Raw genomic sequence first — 14,637 nt, forward strand, 5'->3', positions numbered from 1 at the left:
GGGTGATGTTGGTGAAACAATAAATCTATGCATGCCTCCTTTCATAGAAGCCAAAGGGAAGTTGCCTTCCCCTCCCCAGCCCAGTATAGCCAGGAGGAGAGCATGTGACTAAGCTTGGTGACTGGACACTCTCGTTGGACTTTGAATCTGGAACAAGGAATATAAGAATAGAGGAAACATATTTCATTCATTTTATTGGCAGCATCCTGATCAAACCATTCCTGCTTCCTATTCCTTCCCAACCCCTCCCCAAGAAGTGTCTTTGCTTATGTCAATTTCCATATCTGGTTCTCTAGCTTTTCTCTTGATTCTGTAAGCTCCCTATAGCTTACCCCTCCAACCCCACAAATTCCCTTCTCTCCTAAGTTAATGAGAGATGCTTTCTGTTGCTTGCAACCAACAATTTCTGATAGGAAGTCCAGCTCAAATGTTTCTTGCTCTGGTTCTGCACAAACATACTTCCCTGTACATTCCCATAGCACCCTCTACAAAGTGCAGATCACGTCTCAGTTTTTTTTTTTTTGTTTTTTGTTTTTTTTTTCTGTTTCTTCCATTAGGATAAAAACTCATATTGGTCCCATCCTTGTGAGCTCTGGACTCACCAGCTTATGTGTGGTCCAAAGCCAAACATTTAAGGAAACAAACATTTAAAGACTGAGTTAATGGACTAGTAGCTCTGCCTGCTCCCCCTCTAGGCACTTCGGTGACTTACACAGACTCTGTCATGCCACAAAAATAGTAAAAAATGCACCTGCCTCCCTCGTGAGTCTGGCTGGGAATAACATGGTATGATTTCTGTTTGGGACCCTCCTTCTGTCTGTGCCATGGAAGATGGGGTGAGGGAGGGCAGGAGGGGGAAGAGAAGAGGACAGAAGTGGGACAGAGAGGCAGCTGTTGGAGCAGCTCAGGTGGAAGATGGTGGTGAGTGGGATTAACATGATGGCAATGGGAACAGAGTAAAGGGGCTGACTGGTGAGATTGTGAACAGAGCATTAGAATTGGATAGGCTGCTCAATTGTTTCTGGTAATTCTTAAAACAAAAACTGGCCATTTGAGATGGTTTCCATCATAAGGAGGTGGTGAGGGAGTTCGAGTGTGCCTGTGCATGGCGGAGCAGGGGTGGGGGGATTGGTAGGGGAGGGTGTCACACCATCTCCAGCATCCCCCTCCTGCCAGCAGCCATGACCGTGCAGGCTGTCTTGCCTGTTTTCTAAAGAGCTTCCCCAGGCAGCAGGGGAGAAAGGAGAAGGGGGGCTGGCCACCCACGCCACTAAGCAGAGGTGAGCCAGGAGCACTGAGTCCTCAAATTCGCCCTCCCCCCAGCCACTACAGGCTGCCAGGTGCCTTGTTTTTGATGAAAGCTTGTAAAAACCCATGTGCATGGATGGTCATGCATTCATTTTTGTTCATTTAACTAATACTCACTGAGTCTGGAGCCACGCAATGGTGAGCAAAGCCTGCCATGGACCCTGCTCTCAAGAAGCTCCCGAGCTGGCGAGCTGGTGGGGGAGAAGATGCGTAATCAGGCAATTAGGAACCAGTGTGAGCGGGAGGTAAGCATTGGTTGCTATGGGAACACGAGGAGCGGCCACAGCTGCTGCTCCTCTCCGAAGAGTGGTGGCAAGCAAATAAAGGAGGCGCAAAACAGGCAGACCTGCTTGCCAGGCCCAGCTCTGCGCATCCCAGCCAACTGGTCCAGGACAAAGATCTTCTGAAAGGACAAAACCCATCAGCTCTCTGCCACACTATCTCTGCACCTAAGAAATAAGTAGGGAGGGCATGATCCAAGGATCCAATGAGATGTTGTATGCCTGTGCCTGGCGCCCAGTAAGTCTATAGCACATGGCAGCTTCTAGGGGTTTTGTTTTCAAGAAATAGTTGCTGGTTAAAAGTTTCCTGGGTTATTGGACACCAAGGGTAGAGCTGTGAATGAGATAAACAAGGGTCTTGCTATCAGGGAGCTGATAGTAATTGAGGAGGGGAGACAGATACAAACATACTTGTATGGTACAAGCAATTACTACTGTGATCTTATCATGATGTTATGAGTGTGTTTCAGAGTGGGAGCTGGCCTAGGCTAGGGACCCAGGAAGACTTCCTGGAAGAGAGGCCATTTCAGCTAAGATCAAAAGGAAGAGAATTACCAAAGAGGTGGGGATCCTGCATTCCAAGTACAGTGAACAGTGTATGTGAAGGTGCCAAAGCAAGAACGAGTCTGATATGTCCCAGGCAAGGAAAGGAGGTCAGGGGAAACTGGAGAGGGAGAGAGGAGGCTGGAAAGATGGGCAGGGCATTAATCCACTCAAGCCTCTAGGCTGTGGTGAGGAGTTCATGTTGGATCCTAGGATGACCCCAACGCACACCACCCCTATGTCACAATGTTACTGTGACTTCCACTACTGATCAGCACATTAAAACAACCATCAGTGCCTGAGGCACAGCCATGCTCAAGGGGCTTGACTCAGAGCAGGTTTGGAGAAGATGCTGGAATTTGAGAGCTGACAGAGCTCTTGGAGAACATTTGGGTCCAAATTCTCACTGTGCAGATGGAAACACTGAGACCCGGAAAGGAAAAAAAGACCTGCTCAGGGTTACAGCAAGCAGGGGTATCAGGTCTGTAACTAGAACGCCGCTTAATCAGCCACACAGTGCCCCTTGCCTCTGTGGAGATCTAAAGGCAAGCTTTTTCTTACAGGTGTAATTTCCTCTCCCTCTCAGGACAACCAGGAGAGTGTTTCCAGCCCTTTCTTACTTTCTTGTACTTCCTGTAGTGTTCCTCTTTTCAAAAAGTCCCCATTTCTATTAACCACAGATTCTCATTTGCTTATCCTCCACCTTTCTGTCATGATGGGGCAGCCAGAGGCAGGGCTTGGACCCCAGGCAGGGCCTAACAGAGCTCTTGTACCAGCTATTGATGTGTCTTCCTGGCTTACCCTAGCTCCTGCCCTTGCTATCCCCTGAATCATGTTCTGTGGGCAAAGTCATCTCCACTGACATGGTCACAGTGCTTGCCTGCCCAGGCAGGCCTCACCACACATGCACTGGTGGAGTTGACATGGGCTCAGCCATCGTCTTATACACCCCCCCATGCCCCATTGCCCTGATGGGAACAGTGAAGCAGGAGCAGCCCAGAGTTCTTGCCTGTGAATGAACTGTGTCTGGTCTTCTGACTCTGCTTACCCTACTCTCAGCACTGTCCGCTGGCTCTCTTCTCTCCCTGTTGATGGAAGCACAGAGGAATAAGGGGAGTGGGGAGACACTATGGGAGGAGGGAGGCCAGCACTGCCTGAGTGGAACCTGCAGGGGTTGGGGTGAGAGAAACCTGCTTCTCTGCCCCTCTAGTACAGCTCTTACCCAACTAGCCCTCCCTACAGAGTGGGCCCAGGGTCCAGGAAGGTGCTCTAGGCCTCCACCAGGGAACTCTCTACCTGGTAGGGCCTCCCTTTTAGGCAGAAATTGAGGCCACTACATTCCTCTTGTTTAAGTCCTGGAAGGAGCTGGCTTTGGATTCAACAGTCCTGAGTCCAAATCCCAGCTCTGCCACCTCTAGCTGAGTAGCCTTGGACAAATCTTTGAACATACCTGGGCCTCAGCTTCCCTATCTGACCATAAAAATTGCTATCTCATTGACTTGCTGTGGAGATTAAATAGGGGAGCTAAGTACTAACTCCCTACCTGGTATATAATAATAGGTGTTTGACAAATGGTAGTTCCCTCCCCACACTCTTGACTTGTCTCTCCAGTCACACACCCAGCAAGTTCTGCCTAATTCCTTCCAGAGATCCTTGGGGTGAGGCTGGGGCCAGATTTGGCAAGAACCTCCTGGCTCCAGGGAGAAGAGAAGGGAGCTGTGTCCCATGGTAGACAGTCCTAATCCCTGAAATTCAGCAGGAGGCATGCAGTGAGAAGATACACCAGGGGAAAAGATGATGGGAGGGAAATTGGAAGGAAGGAGAAAGTGGCAGGTGGCTTTGGGGCCTGTGTCAGAACAGTGGGGAAAGGGGCCTGAGCCTCATGGGGGCCCATTGGGCCAGTTGAGGCAGTGCCAGAATGTTGAGAGAGACAAAGAAGGAAGACTGTGGGCCACAGGCTGCCTGGACCTCTTGGTGACAATTCCTCTGAGCTTATCCTGGGAGCACGGGATCTCTCTCTCATAGAGACCCATGTAGGCTCCAGCAGGGGATTCAGCCCAGCCCCATTCAGCTCCAGACACTTGGCTCCCTCATATCCCTATTATCTGCCTCCACAAACTAAACCTTCACCCCAGAACCGTGTTCCCCTTTGATCTTTTATTTCCTGCAACCCAGATGTCCCCAAAATATCTCTTAGATTTTACAAATTTTTCTTCACAAGAAATTCCCCCGTCTCCAGAAGTAATCAGCACTGGTTGCCACAAAGAAGCCTTAACTTTGGGTCCCAGGCTATGGATACGTTTGGCCGAAATGTTTCCACTGAAATGTATCCACTGACAGCCAGGAACATCCCTTGGAGAGGAGTTCTTGGCAGGCAGTGTACAGTGAAGTCTGGGGCCAGGAATGACCCTCAGTTTCCAACCTGGGTGAGGATTAAGTCTATGGCATGGATTAGAGTTGAATTCGTAGTTGGGATCAGGGCTGGATTTGTGACCAGGTTGAGGTCTCAGTCCATGACTACAGTTTATTAGTGTCTTTTGGTTGCAAGCAACAGAATTCAACTCCGGCTAACTTGGGCAAAAACTAAGACTGTATTTTCAAGATATTGGGCTTGTTTTCAGAATTGATTGATATGAATATGACACAGCTCCAATCTTCTCAATCTCTGTGTGTCTCCTTTTGAATTTCAAATTCTTTGGAGAGGAATCTCTGCCAAGAATAAGTCAAGTTAGCCAGGCTGCTGGGCCACACATTGTTGAGGAAGTGAGAAGGCTCTAAGCTTTGGGGAAAGCAGTCTGACACCATTTATTAAAATAAAAAGATGCACATCATTTGACCTAGCAATCCTACTTCTGGGACATCATCCTGTAAGAATGGAAACCCCAGTACTTAAGGTCCTATATGGACAAAGATGTCTTAGTTCATTTTCTGCTGATGTATCAGAATACCACAGACTGGGTAATTTGTAAAGAACAGAAGTTTATTTGGCTCATGGTTCTGGAGGTTGGGAAGTCCAAGGACATGGCACTGGCATCTGGTGAGGGTAATCCCATGGTGGAAGGCAAAAGGTGGAAGTGAGCATGCAAAGCACAGAGTAAGAAGAAGCCAAGCTTATCGTTTTATCAGGAACCCATTCCCTCTGTAACTAACTCACTGCCACAATAATGGCATTAATTCATTCAAGAGGGTGGAGCCCTCATGACTTAATCACCTCTTAAAGGCCCCATCTCCCAATTCCATTACATTGGCAATTAAAGTTCAACATGAGTTTTGGAGGAGACATTCAAACCATAACAGATGTGTATTGCATAATTACTTACAGCTTTTTTAAACCCTAAAAATCATAGTAACCTATCAATAGGTTAATAGCTGAGTAGATTATGACACATCCACACTATGAAATACTAGGCAACCATTGAAGATTAGTAATTAGAGCCATATGATTGATTTCCAGGGAGTGTTGTTGAGTGAGAAGAATATGAACTGGAAGAGTATGTATATAATTTCATTTTAATAAAAAAGGACAAATAAAAACTTGTGCATGTATTGCATATGTGTATATGTATATACACACAAAAGTATACATATATGTGTATGCATATGTCTGTATGTGATTACACAAGTATGAAGAAAAATATGGAATAATGAATACTAGTTTATTGACATAGATTGTGGAGGGAGTACTGATATAGGCCGAGGTGGAAGGCAAGTAAAAATAGAAAGGACTATAACTTTTTTTCTTTCATAATTGAGATTTTATTGGTTAAGGATCAGTACAGACATTTCGATTTGTACACAATTCTTAACATATGTAACAAAAATCTAAAAAGCTATGTATTGTAATTCTTTTTTAAAGTTATTCCAGTGACTTTCCTGCTTAAAATTTGGAAGCAAATTTTCCTTAAGAGGCTATCAAGGCCGGGCACGGTGGCTCAAGCCTGTAATCCCAGCACTTTGGGAGGCCGAGACGGGCAGATCACGAGGTCAGGAGATCGAGACCATCCTGGCTAACACAGTGAAACCCCGTCTCTACTAAAAAAAATACAAAAAACTAGCTGGGCGAGGTGGTGGGTACCTGTAGTCCCAGCTACTCGGGAGGCTGAGGCAGGAGAATGGCGTAAACCTGGGAGGCGGAGCTTGCAGTGAGCCGAGATCTGGCCACTGCACTCCAGCCTGGGCGACAGAGCGAGACTCCACCTCAAAAAAAAAAAAAAAAAGAGGCTATCAAGTACCAGTACCTTCACATGTTGATAAGCTATTATATATGTCCCACCAATTCACAACTGAATAGCATGTACACTACATATTCAAATTTTAAATCTTTCACAGCACAGTAACAAAGTTATCAGGAAAACAGGACTACCACAACCAAAGATGTTATAGAGTGCATACAATTCTGACAGGGAGAGCCATGATCAAAGAGTGGTTTTCTCTAGGAAACAATTCTACTAAAAAAAAACCAAAAAAACAAAAACAAAAACAAAACATGGGAATAGAAGTAATTTAAAATATTCAAGACATTAAATGCAGGACTGACTCCATATTGCCATTTAATATGCTTTGTATTACAGGATATAAAAACTAACCCCCATCTACGGAATGTTAGGCTGACACGCGAGACAGTCAAAACATCCCATAATTCAATATCCCACACTATTTTCTGGTTGTACCAAAAAATAAACAACCAGCAAATGATTTCACCTCAAAAAAAAAAAAAAAAAAAAGCATTTACACTTAAAAAATGGGATGAGGTGTGATTCCCTCTTTCTTAAAAATGCTTCTAGAGCTACTAAAAAACTTGCATTTACATTTGCAATTTTGTAAATTTACCAACTATTTAGTTGATAAGTTGATAAAAATATTCCTCTGGATTGTACAAGAAGTGAGACAGGGACCACCGATAAGACATGGTATATGGCACTAACCAGATTTGGCTCCTGCTTCATCAGAGGCTGGACTCTCTTCAGTTTTCCTTTCACCGTTTTCTGCAGGTAAATCTTTAGTTTCTTGGTTAGCCACTTTGGCCTGTTTTCCCTTTGCTCCCCTTTTCCCTTTTGTTTGCACTTTTTTGTCTAAAGATTTGTCCTTTGCTGCTGCCTTTTTCGGTTTTGCTTCCACTTTTGCAGGAGGTTTAGCTGACAACCGCGCCGATCTCCTCTTGGGCTCTTCCTTGGCGGCCCCTTAGGCGGAGCAGACCTTCCTCTTGGGCATCCTGGCGGCGGGGAGGGCGCGTGCCTCCCGTGCCGGGTGCCTGTGGGCTGCGGCGCCTGGAGAGCCTTCGCGAAGCTGGGCTGGCTGGCTGCTGCCAGCCCTCCCGCCGCCCAAGCCGAGAAAGGACTATAGTTTTAATAAAGCATGCACATAGGGTTTCTTTTATGACTGGGTCTAAAATTACATAAATATTTGTGTGTAAGTATAAAGATATTACCTTAAAAATATTTTTAGAAGATGAGTAAAAATATGCCAGAAAAAAATCTTAACAAAAGAAAACTGGAGGCTGGGTGTGGTGGCTCACTCCTATAATCTCAGCACTTTGGGAGGCCCAGGCAGGCAGATCACTTGAGGTCAGGAGTTCAAGACCAGCCTGGCCAACATGGCGAAACCTCATCTCTACTAAAAATACAAAAATTAACTTGGCATGGCATGGTGGCATGAGCCTGTAGTCCCAGCTACTCGGGAGGCTGAGGCAGGAGAATCACTTGAACCCAGGAGGTGGAGGTTGCAGTGAGTTGAGATCATGCTGCTGCACTCCAGCCTGGGCGACAGAGCGAGACTCCATCTCAAACAACAACAACAACAACAACAACAACAACAACAACAACAAAAACTGGAAAGTAGAATTGCTGGCAGGATTGACCTTTATACCAAAAGTCTTATTAGAGGTATATCATTATGTCATTTATTGGTGATCAAATAAATAATTCTCTGAGAAGATAGAACAATCTCAAACCTACAATGCCCCCTATGTGCTTTTAAAACATATATAGATGCTATTGTAATATACATACCCTCTTACAACTCACTTTTTGCATTCAATATTGATTTCTAGATTTATCCCTTCTGATACAACTAGCATTAGAGTCTGCATCTTAGCTGTGTTACAGTAGGTCTTCCACCGTCACAACTATTCATTTCCCTTTTGATAAATGTTTAGGTTCATTCTAGTTTTTTGCTATTCAAAACAATACTGTGATGTAAGGAATATAACGGCACATATTTCATTTCAATCATGTGCAAGTATATCTGTAAGCAAATTCCTAGAAGTAGAATTTCTGGGCCAAAAAGTATGTGCATTAGTAATTTGATAGCTATTGCCAACTTGCTGACTACAGAGGCTCTAACTACCAAGTACCCTCACCCTACCACCAGCAATGTTGAAGGGTGCCTGCCTGTGGCTCCACACCTTCAACAACAGTGTTTATCAAACTGTGTCTCATTGCTCAGTCTGATGGGTGAAATCATATTCCATTTTATTTTTATCATTGAGCTTGAACGTTTTCTCACATGTTGAAATACCATTTGTATTTCCTTTCTAATAAAATGTTTATTGGTATCCTTTGCTCATGTTAAAATTGGTTTGTTGGCCTTTTATTGATTTATAGGAACTCTTCATGTATTTCGGAAATTAGTCCTTTATGCAATTAGCAGCAAATATTTAATTGAAATGGGGTCTTACTATGTTGTCTAAGCTGGTCTTGAACTCCTGGCTTCAAGTTGTCAAGGTGAGCCACTGTGCCTGGCACTTCATTTTCCTTTTATTTTACTTAGAATTGTTTATTTTTTGCTGGCCAGAAGATTTTTTTGATGTAGTTGAAACTTTTCTCTTTCTCTCTCTTTTTTTTCTCTTGTATATTTCATCGAACTTACAAAGGTCTTCTCCGTTCCAGGATTATTAAAAAAAACATTCTCCCATGGTTTATTTTAACTGCTTTTAAAATTTCATATTTACATTTAAAGAAAACTCCGACTACGAGAAGATAGTTGCAATGGTACAAATACAGCTGACATCTGGTATTCAGAATATATAAAGAACTCCTAGAAATCAATAACCATAAAAACAACCCCAGTAGAAACACAGACAAAAGATATGACCAAGTAATTCAGAGAAGAGATCTAAATGGTCAACAACTGTGAAAGGATGCTTAACTTCTCTAGTAATTCAGGGAAAAGCAAAGCCAGTGTTCCATACTCATCAGATTGGCAACAGTTTTAAAGCTTATATCAAGAGTGGTGAGGATCTGGTGAATACTCACCAAAAGCAGAGATGTGAATAAACTTTAGGTGAAAATGTGATTGTTATAACCATTTTGGAAAACAGATTGGGAATATTTATTAAGGTTGAAATGCTCCAACATCCTCCTGCCCCCATGATGCCTCATGATGGCCTCCTCTTGCCCCCATGCATGCTCTTGGGTAATCTCCTCCCATTGAATGTGGGTTAGGCCTAGTAACTCACCTTTAATAAATAGAATGTGGCAAAAGTATTATGATGTCACTTCTAGGAATTGCCTTGCAAGAAATGTTAAAAGAGGTTCTTCAGAGAGAAGAAAAATAATATTGGTTAGAAATATGAATCTACGTAAAGAAAGGAAGAACATTGAAATGGAAATAAATTAAGGTATAAATAAAATAAAATATTTTGTTTTTCTTGTTACTAATTGATCTAATAACAGCTTGTTCAAAATAATAGTATCAATATGTTGAATGATTATAGTATATATACTAATGAAATGAATGACAGAAATGATTATTAAATCTGTTATAAGAGACTGAAGGAAGGAATTGGAAATAGTATGTTACAAGGTGCCTGCACTATTCATGAGGAGTTATAGCGTTATTTAAAAGTGAACTTGGACTAGTTGTAAATGTATATTGCAAGCCCTAATCACTAAAAAAGTAAAAATAAAAAGTAAACTTAATATGCTAAGAGAGGAGAGAATAAAATGCTTAATTAAAATCAGAGAAGCTGGGTGCAGTGGTCCATGCCTGTAATCCCAGCACTTTGGGAGGTGAGGTGGGAGGATCGCTTGAGCCCAGGAGTTCCAGACCAGCCTGGGCAATATAGGGAGGCCTCATCTCTACAAAAAAAGTCAAAAAGTTAGCTGAGCATGGTGGTGTGTGCCTGCAGTCCCAGCTACTCAGGAGGCTGAGGTGGCAGGATTACTTGAGTCTGGGAGGCAAGGCTGCAGTGAGCTGACATCACACCACTGTACCCTAGTCTGAGTGACACAGTGAGACTCTATCTCAAAAAAACAAAAAGACAAACAAAACAAAACAAAACAAAAAAGGCTGAACATATTGGCTCACACCTGTAATCCAGCGCTTTGGGAGGCCAAGGTGGGTGGATCACCTGAGGTCAGGAGTTCAACACTAGCCTGGGCAACATGGTGAAACCCTCCTCTCTACTAAAAAAAATACAAAAATTACCTGGGTGTGGTGGTGGGTACCTGTAATCCCAGCTACTCAGGAGGTGAAGGCAGGAGAACTGCTTGAACCTAGGAGGTGGAGGTTGCAGTGAGCCGAGATTGAGCCACTGCACTCCAGCCTGGGTGACAGAGCAAGACTCCATCAACAAGAGAAAAAAAAAAAAAAAAAAAGAGCAAGGGCATCAAATAGGGAATAGTTACAAGTACTACAAGTGTGGTAGATATTAATCCAACTATATCAGTAATCACTTTAAATGTGAATGATCTAAATGCACCAATTAAAAGAGACTATCAGAATGGATTTTAAAAACAAGACTTAACTATATGTTATCTACATGAAACCAACTGTATAAAGACAGAGATAAACTAAAAGTAAAGGGATTCAGAAATATATACCATACTAACAGTAATCAAAAGAAAGCCAGATTAGCTATGTTAATTTTAGACACAGCAGATTTTAGAACAAGGAAAATTATTAGGGACAAATAGGGGTGTTATGTAATGAAAAAGGAGTCAGTTCTCCAAGAAGACGTAACAATCTTCAATGTGTATGTGCCTAACAACAGAGCATCAAAATGTATGAGTCAAAAACTGATAGGACTTCAAGAAAAAATAGATGAATTCATAATTATAGTTGGAGACTTCAACACCACTCTATCACTAATTGACAGATCCAGCAGGCAGAAAATCAGTAAAGATATAGTTGAACTGAATAGCACCATCAATCAACTGGATCTAATGGACATTTATAGACAACTTCATCCAACAAAAGCAGAATACACATTCTTTTCAAGCTCACATTGGACATTCACCAAGATTGACTACATCCTGGGCCATGAAACATGCCTCAACAAATTTAAAAGAATAGACACTATACAAAGTATCCTCTCAGACCACAATGAAATTGAATTAGGAATCGATAAAAGAATGATAGCTGGAAAATCATATAGTATTTGGAGATTAAACAATACACTTTCAAATAAAACATGGGTTAGAGAAGAAGTGTCAAGATAAATGTTAAAGTATTTTGAGATAATTTACCAAAATATGTGGGATGCAGCAAAAGCAGTGCTTACAGGGAAATTTGTAGCATTGAATGCATACATTAGAAAATAAGAAAGACCTTAAATAAATCACCTAAGCTTCCATCTTAGGAAACTAGAAAATAAAAGAGTAAATTCAGTCCAAAGTAAGTAGAAAAAAACAGGCAATAAAATTAAAACAGGAATCAATGAAACTGAAAACAGAACAATAGTAGAGAAAAAATAATACAATCAAAAGCTGGTTCTTTGAAAAGGTCAACAAGATTGAGAAACCTGTAGCCAGACTAACCAAGAAAAAAAGAGAGTAAACAGAGTTACTCATATCAGAAATTACAGAGGAGCCATTGCGACTGACCTCATGGACATTAAAAGGATAATACAAAGTATTATGAACGACTCTATGGCCACAAATTTGGTAACTTAGATAAAATGAACAAATTCCATGGCTTGTTTTTAATGAATAAGATATGGCAAAAGTGATGGGCTCTCACTGCATCTTTCCTCTTGGGATCTCTCTCTCCCTCTCTCCAGCTACCATGCTGTGAGGAGACTTAGGAAGCCTATGGATAGGTCCACATGACGAGGAAACAAAGCCTGACAACAGTCACATGAATTAGCTTAGAAATGGGTCTTCTTTGGCCTGTCGACAACCATGTAAAAGAGCCTGGAAGTGGACCTCTTACCCTACTTGAGCCTTCAAATGAGACTGCAACCCTAGATGAGAGGTTGGGTGCAACCTCATAAGAAGCTTTGAGCCAGAGGCACCTAACTAAGCCATGCCTGGATTCCAGACCCATAGAAACCGTGATATGATAAATGTTTGTTGTTTTTAGCTGCTATGTTTTAGGGAAATTTGTTATACAGCAATAGATAACTACAACATACTCTTTGACCAAGAAATTCTATTTCAGTGTTTCTATACTGGAGCAATTTATTTCAATCCTTTTCACATCAGAACATATATTTAAAATGCTAATATTGTGTCAGCTCATTGGAATAAACAGACAGTGTGCTCTTGGCCAGAGGCAACAGTCCCTAGGGGCAGCTGCTGAAGTCAGAGCTACCTTCCTGTAGATCTAAGGGGATCAATATATCAGAACACTTATAACTCAGTTGGGAAGCTCTGCCCTGAAGAAACTCTTCTATGTAGGCACAAGGAGCCATGCACTAGGATGTTCATTGAATCCTCACTTATAATTGCACAAAACAGAAACAGTAGGAAAAGAGATAAATTAGATAACTTATGCAAAAGAAGGCCATACAATAATACGTTATAGTAATATATTGGATAATTGATACAGTAATATTCAGCAGTTAAAATGCATGACTTAGATCTACAGGTATCAAAATTGCTGAGTTTCAAAAATCAATAGAGTGAAAATCTAAGTTGCAAAAGTATATATTTATAATGATACCATTTGCATAATTTAAATACATAAAAAATTGTGTATTGGTCACAGATATATATATATCTGTAAATATATACTACATATATGCACAGATATATATATACACATCTGTAAATATATACTACATATATGCATATATGTATATATATACACATACACATACATATACACATATACATATATACACATCTATCTATACATAGATATATATATACACACACAAACATGAACAAGACGAGAGCACATCAACTTCCAAATAAGGCTTATTTTCAAGAGAGAGGTCAAGTGAATAGGATGAAGTGAGAGCTTCAACTGTACTATTTTGTTTCAAAAACAGAAGGATCTGAGGATCTGGAGAAAATAAAATTTGCGCAATCCATGTGACAGGTGCATTCAAATGTGTATTTTGTATTCTACTTTTCTGTATAGTTGACATATTTAAAAATATTTTATAAAGAAAATGTATCCTCTCTTGAGTCCAAAAATACATATACAAGCTGGGCACAGTGGCTCAAGCCTGTAACTCCAGCATGTTGGGAGACCGATGCAGGTGGATCGCTTGAGGTCAGGAGTTTGAGACCAGCCTGGTCAACATGGTGAAATCCCATCTCTGCCAAAAAATACAAAAACTAGCTGGGTGTGGTGGTGAGCACCTGCAGTCCCAGCAACTCAGGAGGCTGAGTCAGGAGAATTGCTTGAACTTGGGAGGTGGAGGTTACAGTGAGCCAAGATTGCGCCACTGTACTCCAGCCTGGGTGACAGAGCAAGACTCTGTCTCAAAAAAAACAAAAAACAAAAATACATATACATTCAGTATATTGTATTGTCCCATTTCCTCATATCGTTATTTATTTTGCAGTCTATTTGATTTATCTATACCATAAGAAATGAGGTGAAGTTTCCCACTATAATTGCAGACTTCCTGATCTCTCTTTATATTTCTAACAGTATGTTTTATATATTTTGAAACTACATTGTTTGGCACATAAATTTTTGTGACTATTATATTTTTTTTTAAAAAAAATGCGTTGTTCTGTAACATGCTTTTTTCACTTAATTTATTTATATTAGATCAGTACGTATATACTTGCCTTATTTCCTTTCTTCTTCTTTTTCTCTTTCTTTCTTTCTTTCTTTCTTTCTTTCTTTCTTTCTTTCTTTCTTTCTTTCTCTTTCTTTCTTTCTTCCTTTCTTTCTTTGAGATGGGGTCTGAGTCTATTTTCTAGGCTGGATTGCAGTGGCGCAATCTTAGCTCACTGCAGCCTCAACCTCCTGGGCTCAAGTGATTCTCCCACCTCAGCCTCCCAAGTGGCTGGGACTATAGGCATGTGCCATTGTGCCACGGAAATTTTTACATTTTTTTGCAGAGATGGGGTTTCACCATATTGTCCAGGCTGGTCTGAAATTCCTGGGCTCAAGCAATCCTCCTGCCTTGGTCTCCCAAAGTGCTGTGATTACAGGTGTCAGCCACCATGTCTGTACATGAGCCACCAAGCAACATGTTTAAGTAAATTTAAGCAATTTATTTGTTGAGGAGAATTAAAGTGGTTTGCATTATCTTGCTACACTCCTATTCACATATCTTTCTCCACTTGTGTGTCTCAATAGAACACACAACAGAGAAGTT

At 41.5% G+C, this 14,637-nt stretch overlaps 1 long non-coding RNA gene and 1 pseudogene across 1 annotated transcript in view; both read right to left on the minus strand.

Annotated features, from left to right (window-relative positions):
- The window catches only part of LOC112616640, a 30,002-nt gene extending 28,488 nt beyond the window's left edge, over positions 1-1,514 (minus strand). Inside the window, exon 1 of the long non-coding RNA XR_003117683.1 lies at positions 1,426-1,514. This is a non-coding gene — a long non-coding RNA (uncharacterized LOC112616640). The remainder of the gene's footprint in view (positions 1-1,425) is intronic.
- Positions 1,515-1,567: 53 nt separating this feature from the next.
- On the minus strand, positions 1,568-7,343 carry LOC112615198 (annotated as a pseudogene).
- Between the last annotated feature and the right edge of the window lie 7,294 nt (positions 7,344-14,637).

This window comes from Theropithecus gelada, chromosome X (genome assembly GCF_003255815.1).
Source record: "Theropithecus gelada isolate Dixy chromosome X, Tgel_1.0, whole genome shotgun sequence".
In the NCBI taxonomy this organism is placed as follows: Eukaryota; Metazoa; Chordata; class Mammalia; order Primates; family Cercopithecidae; genus Theropithecus; species Theropithecus gelada.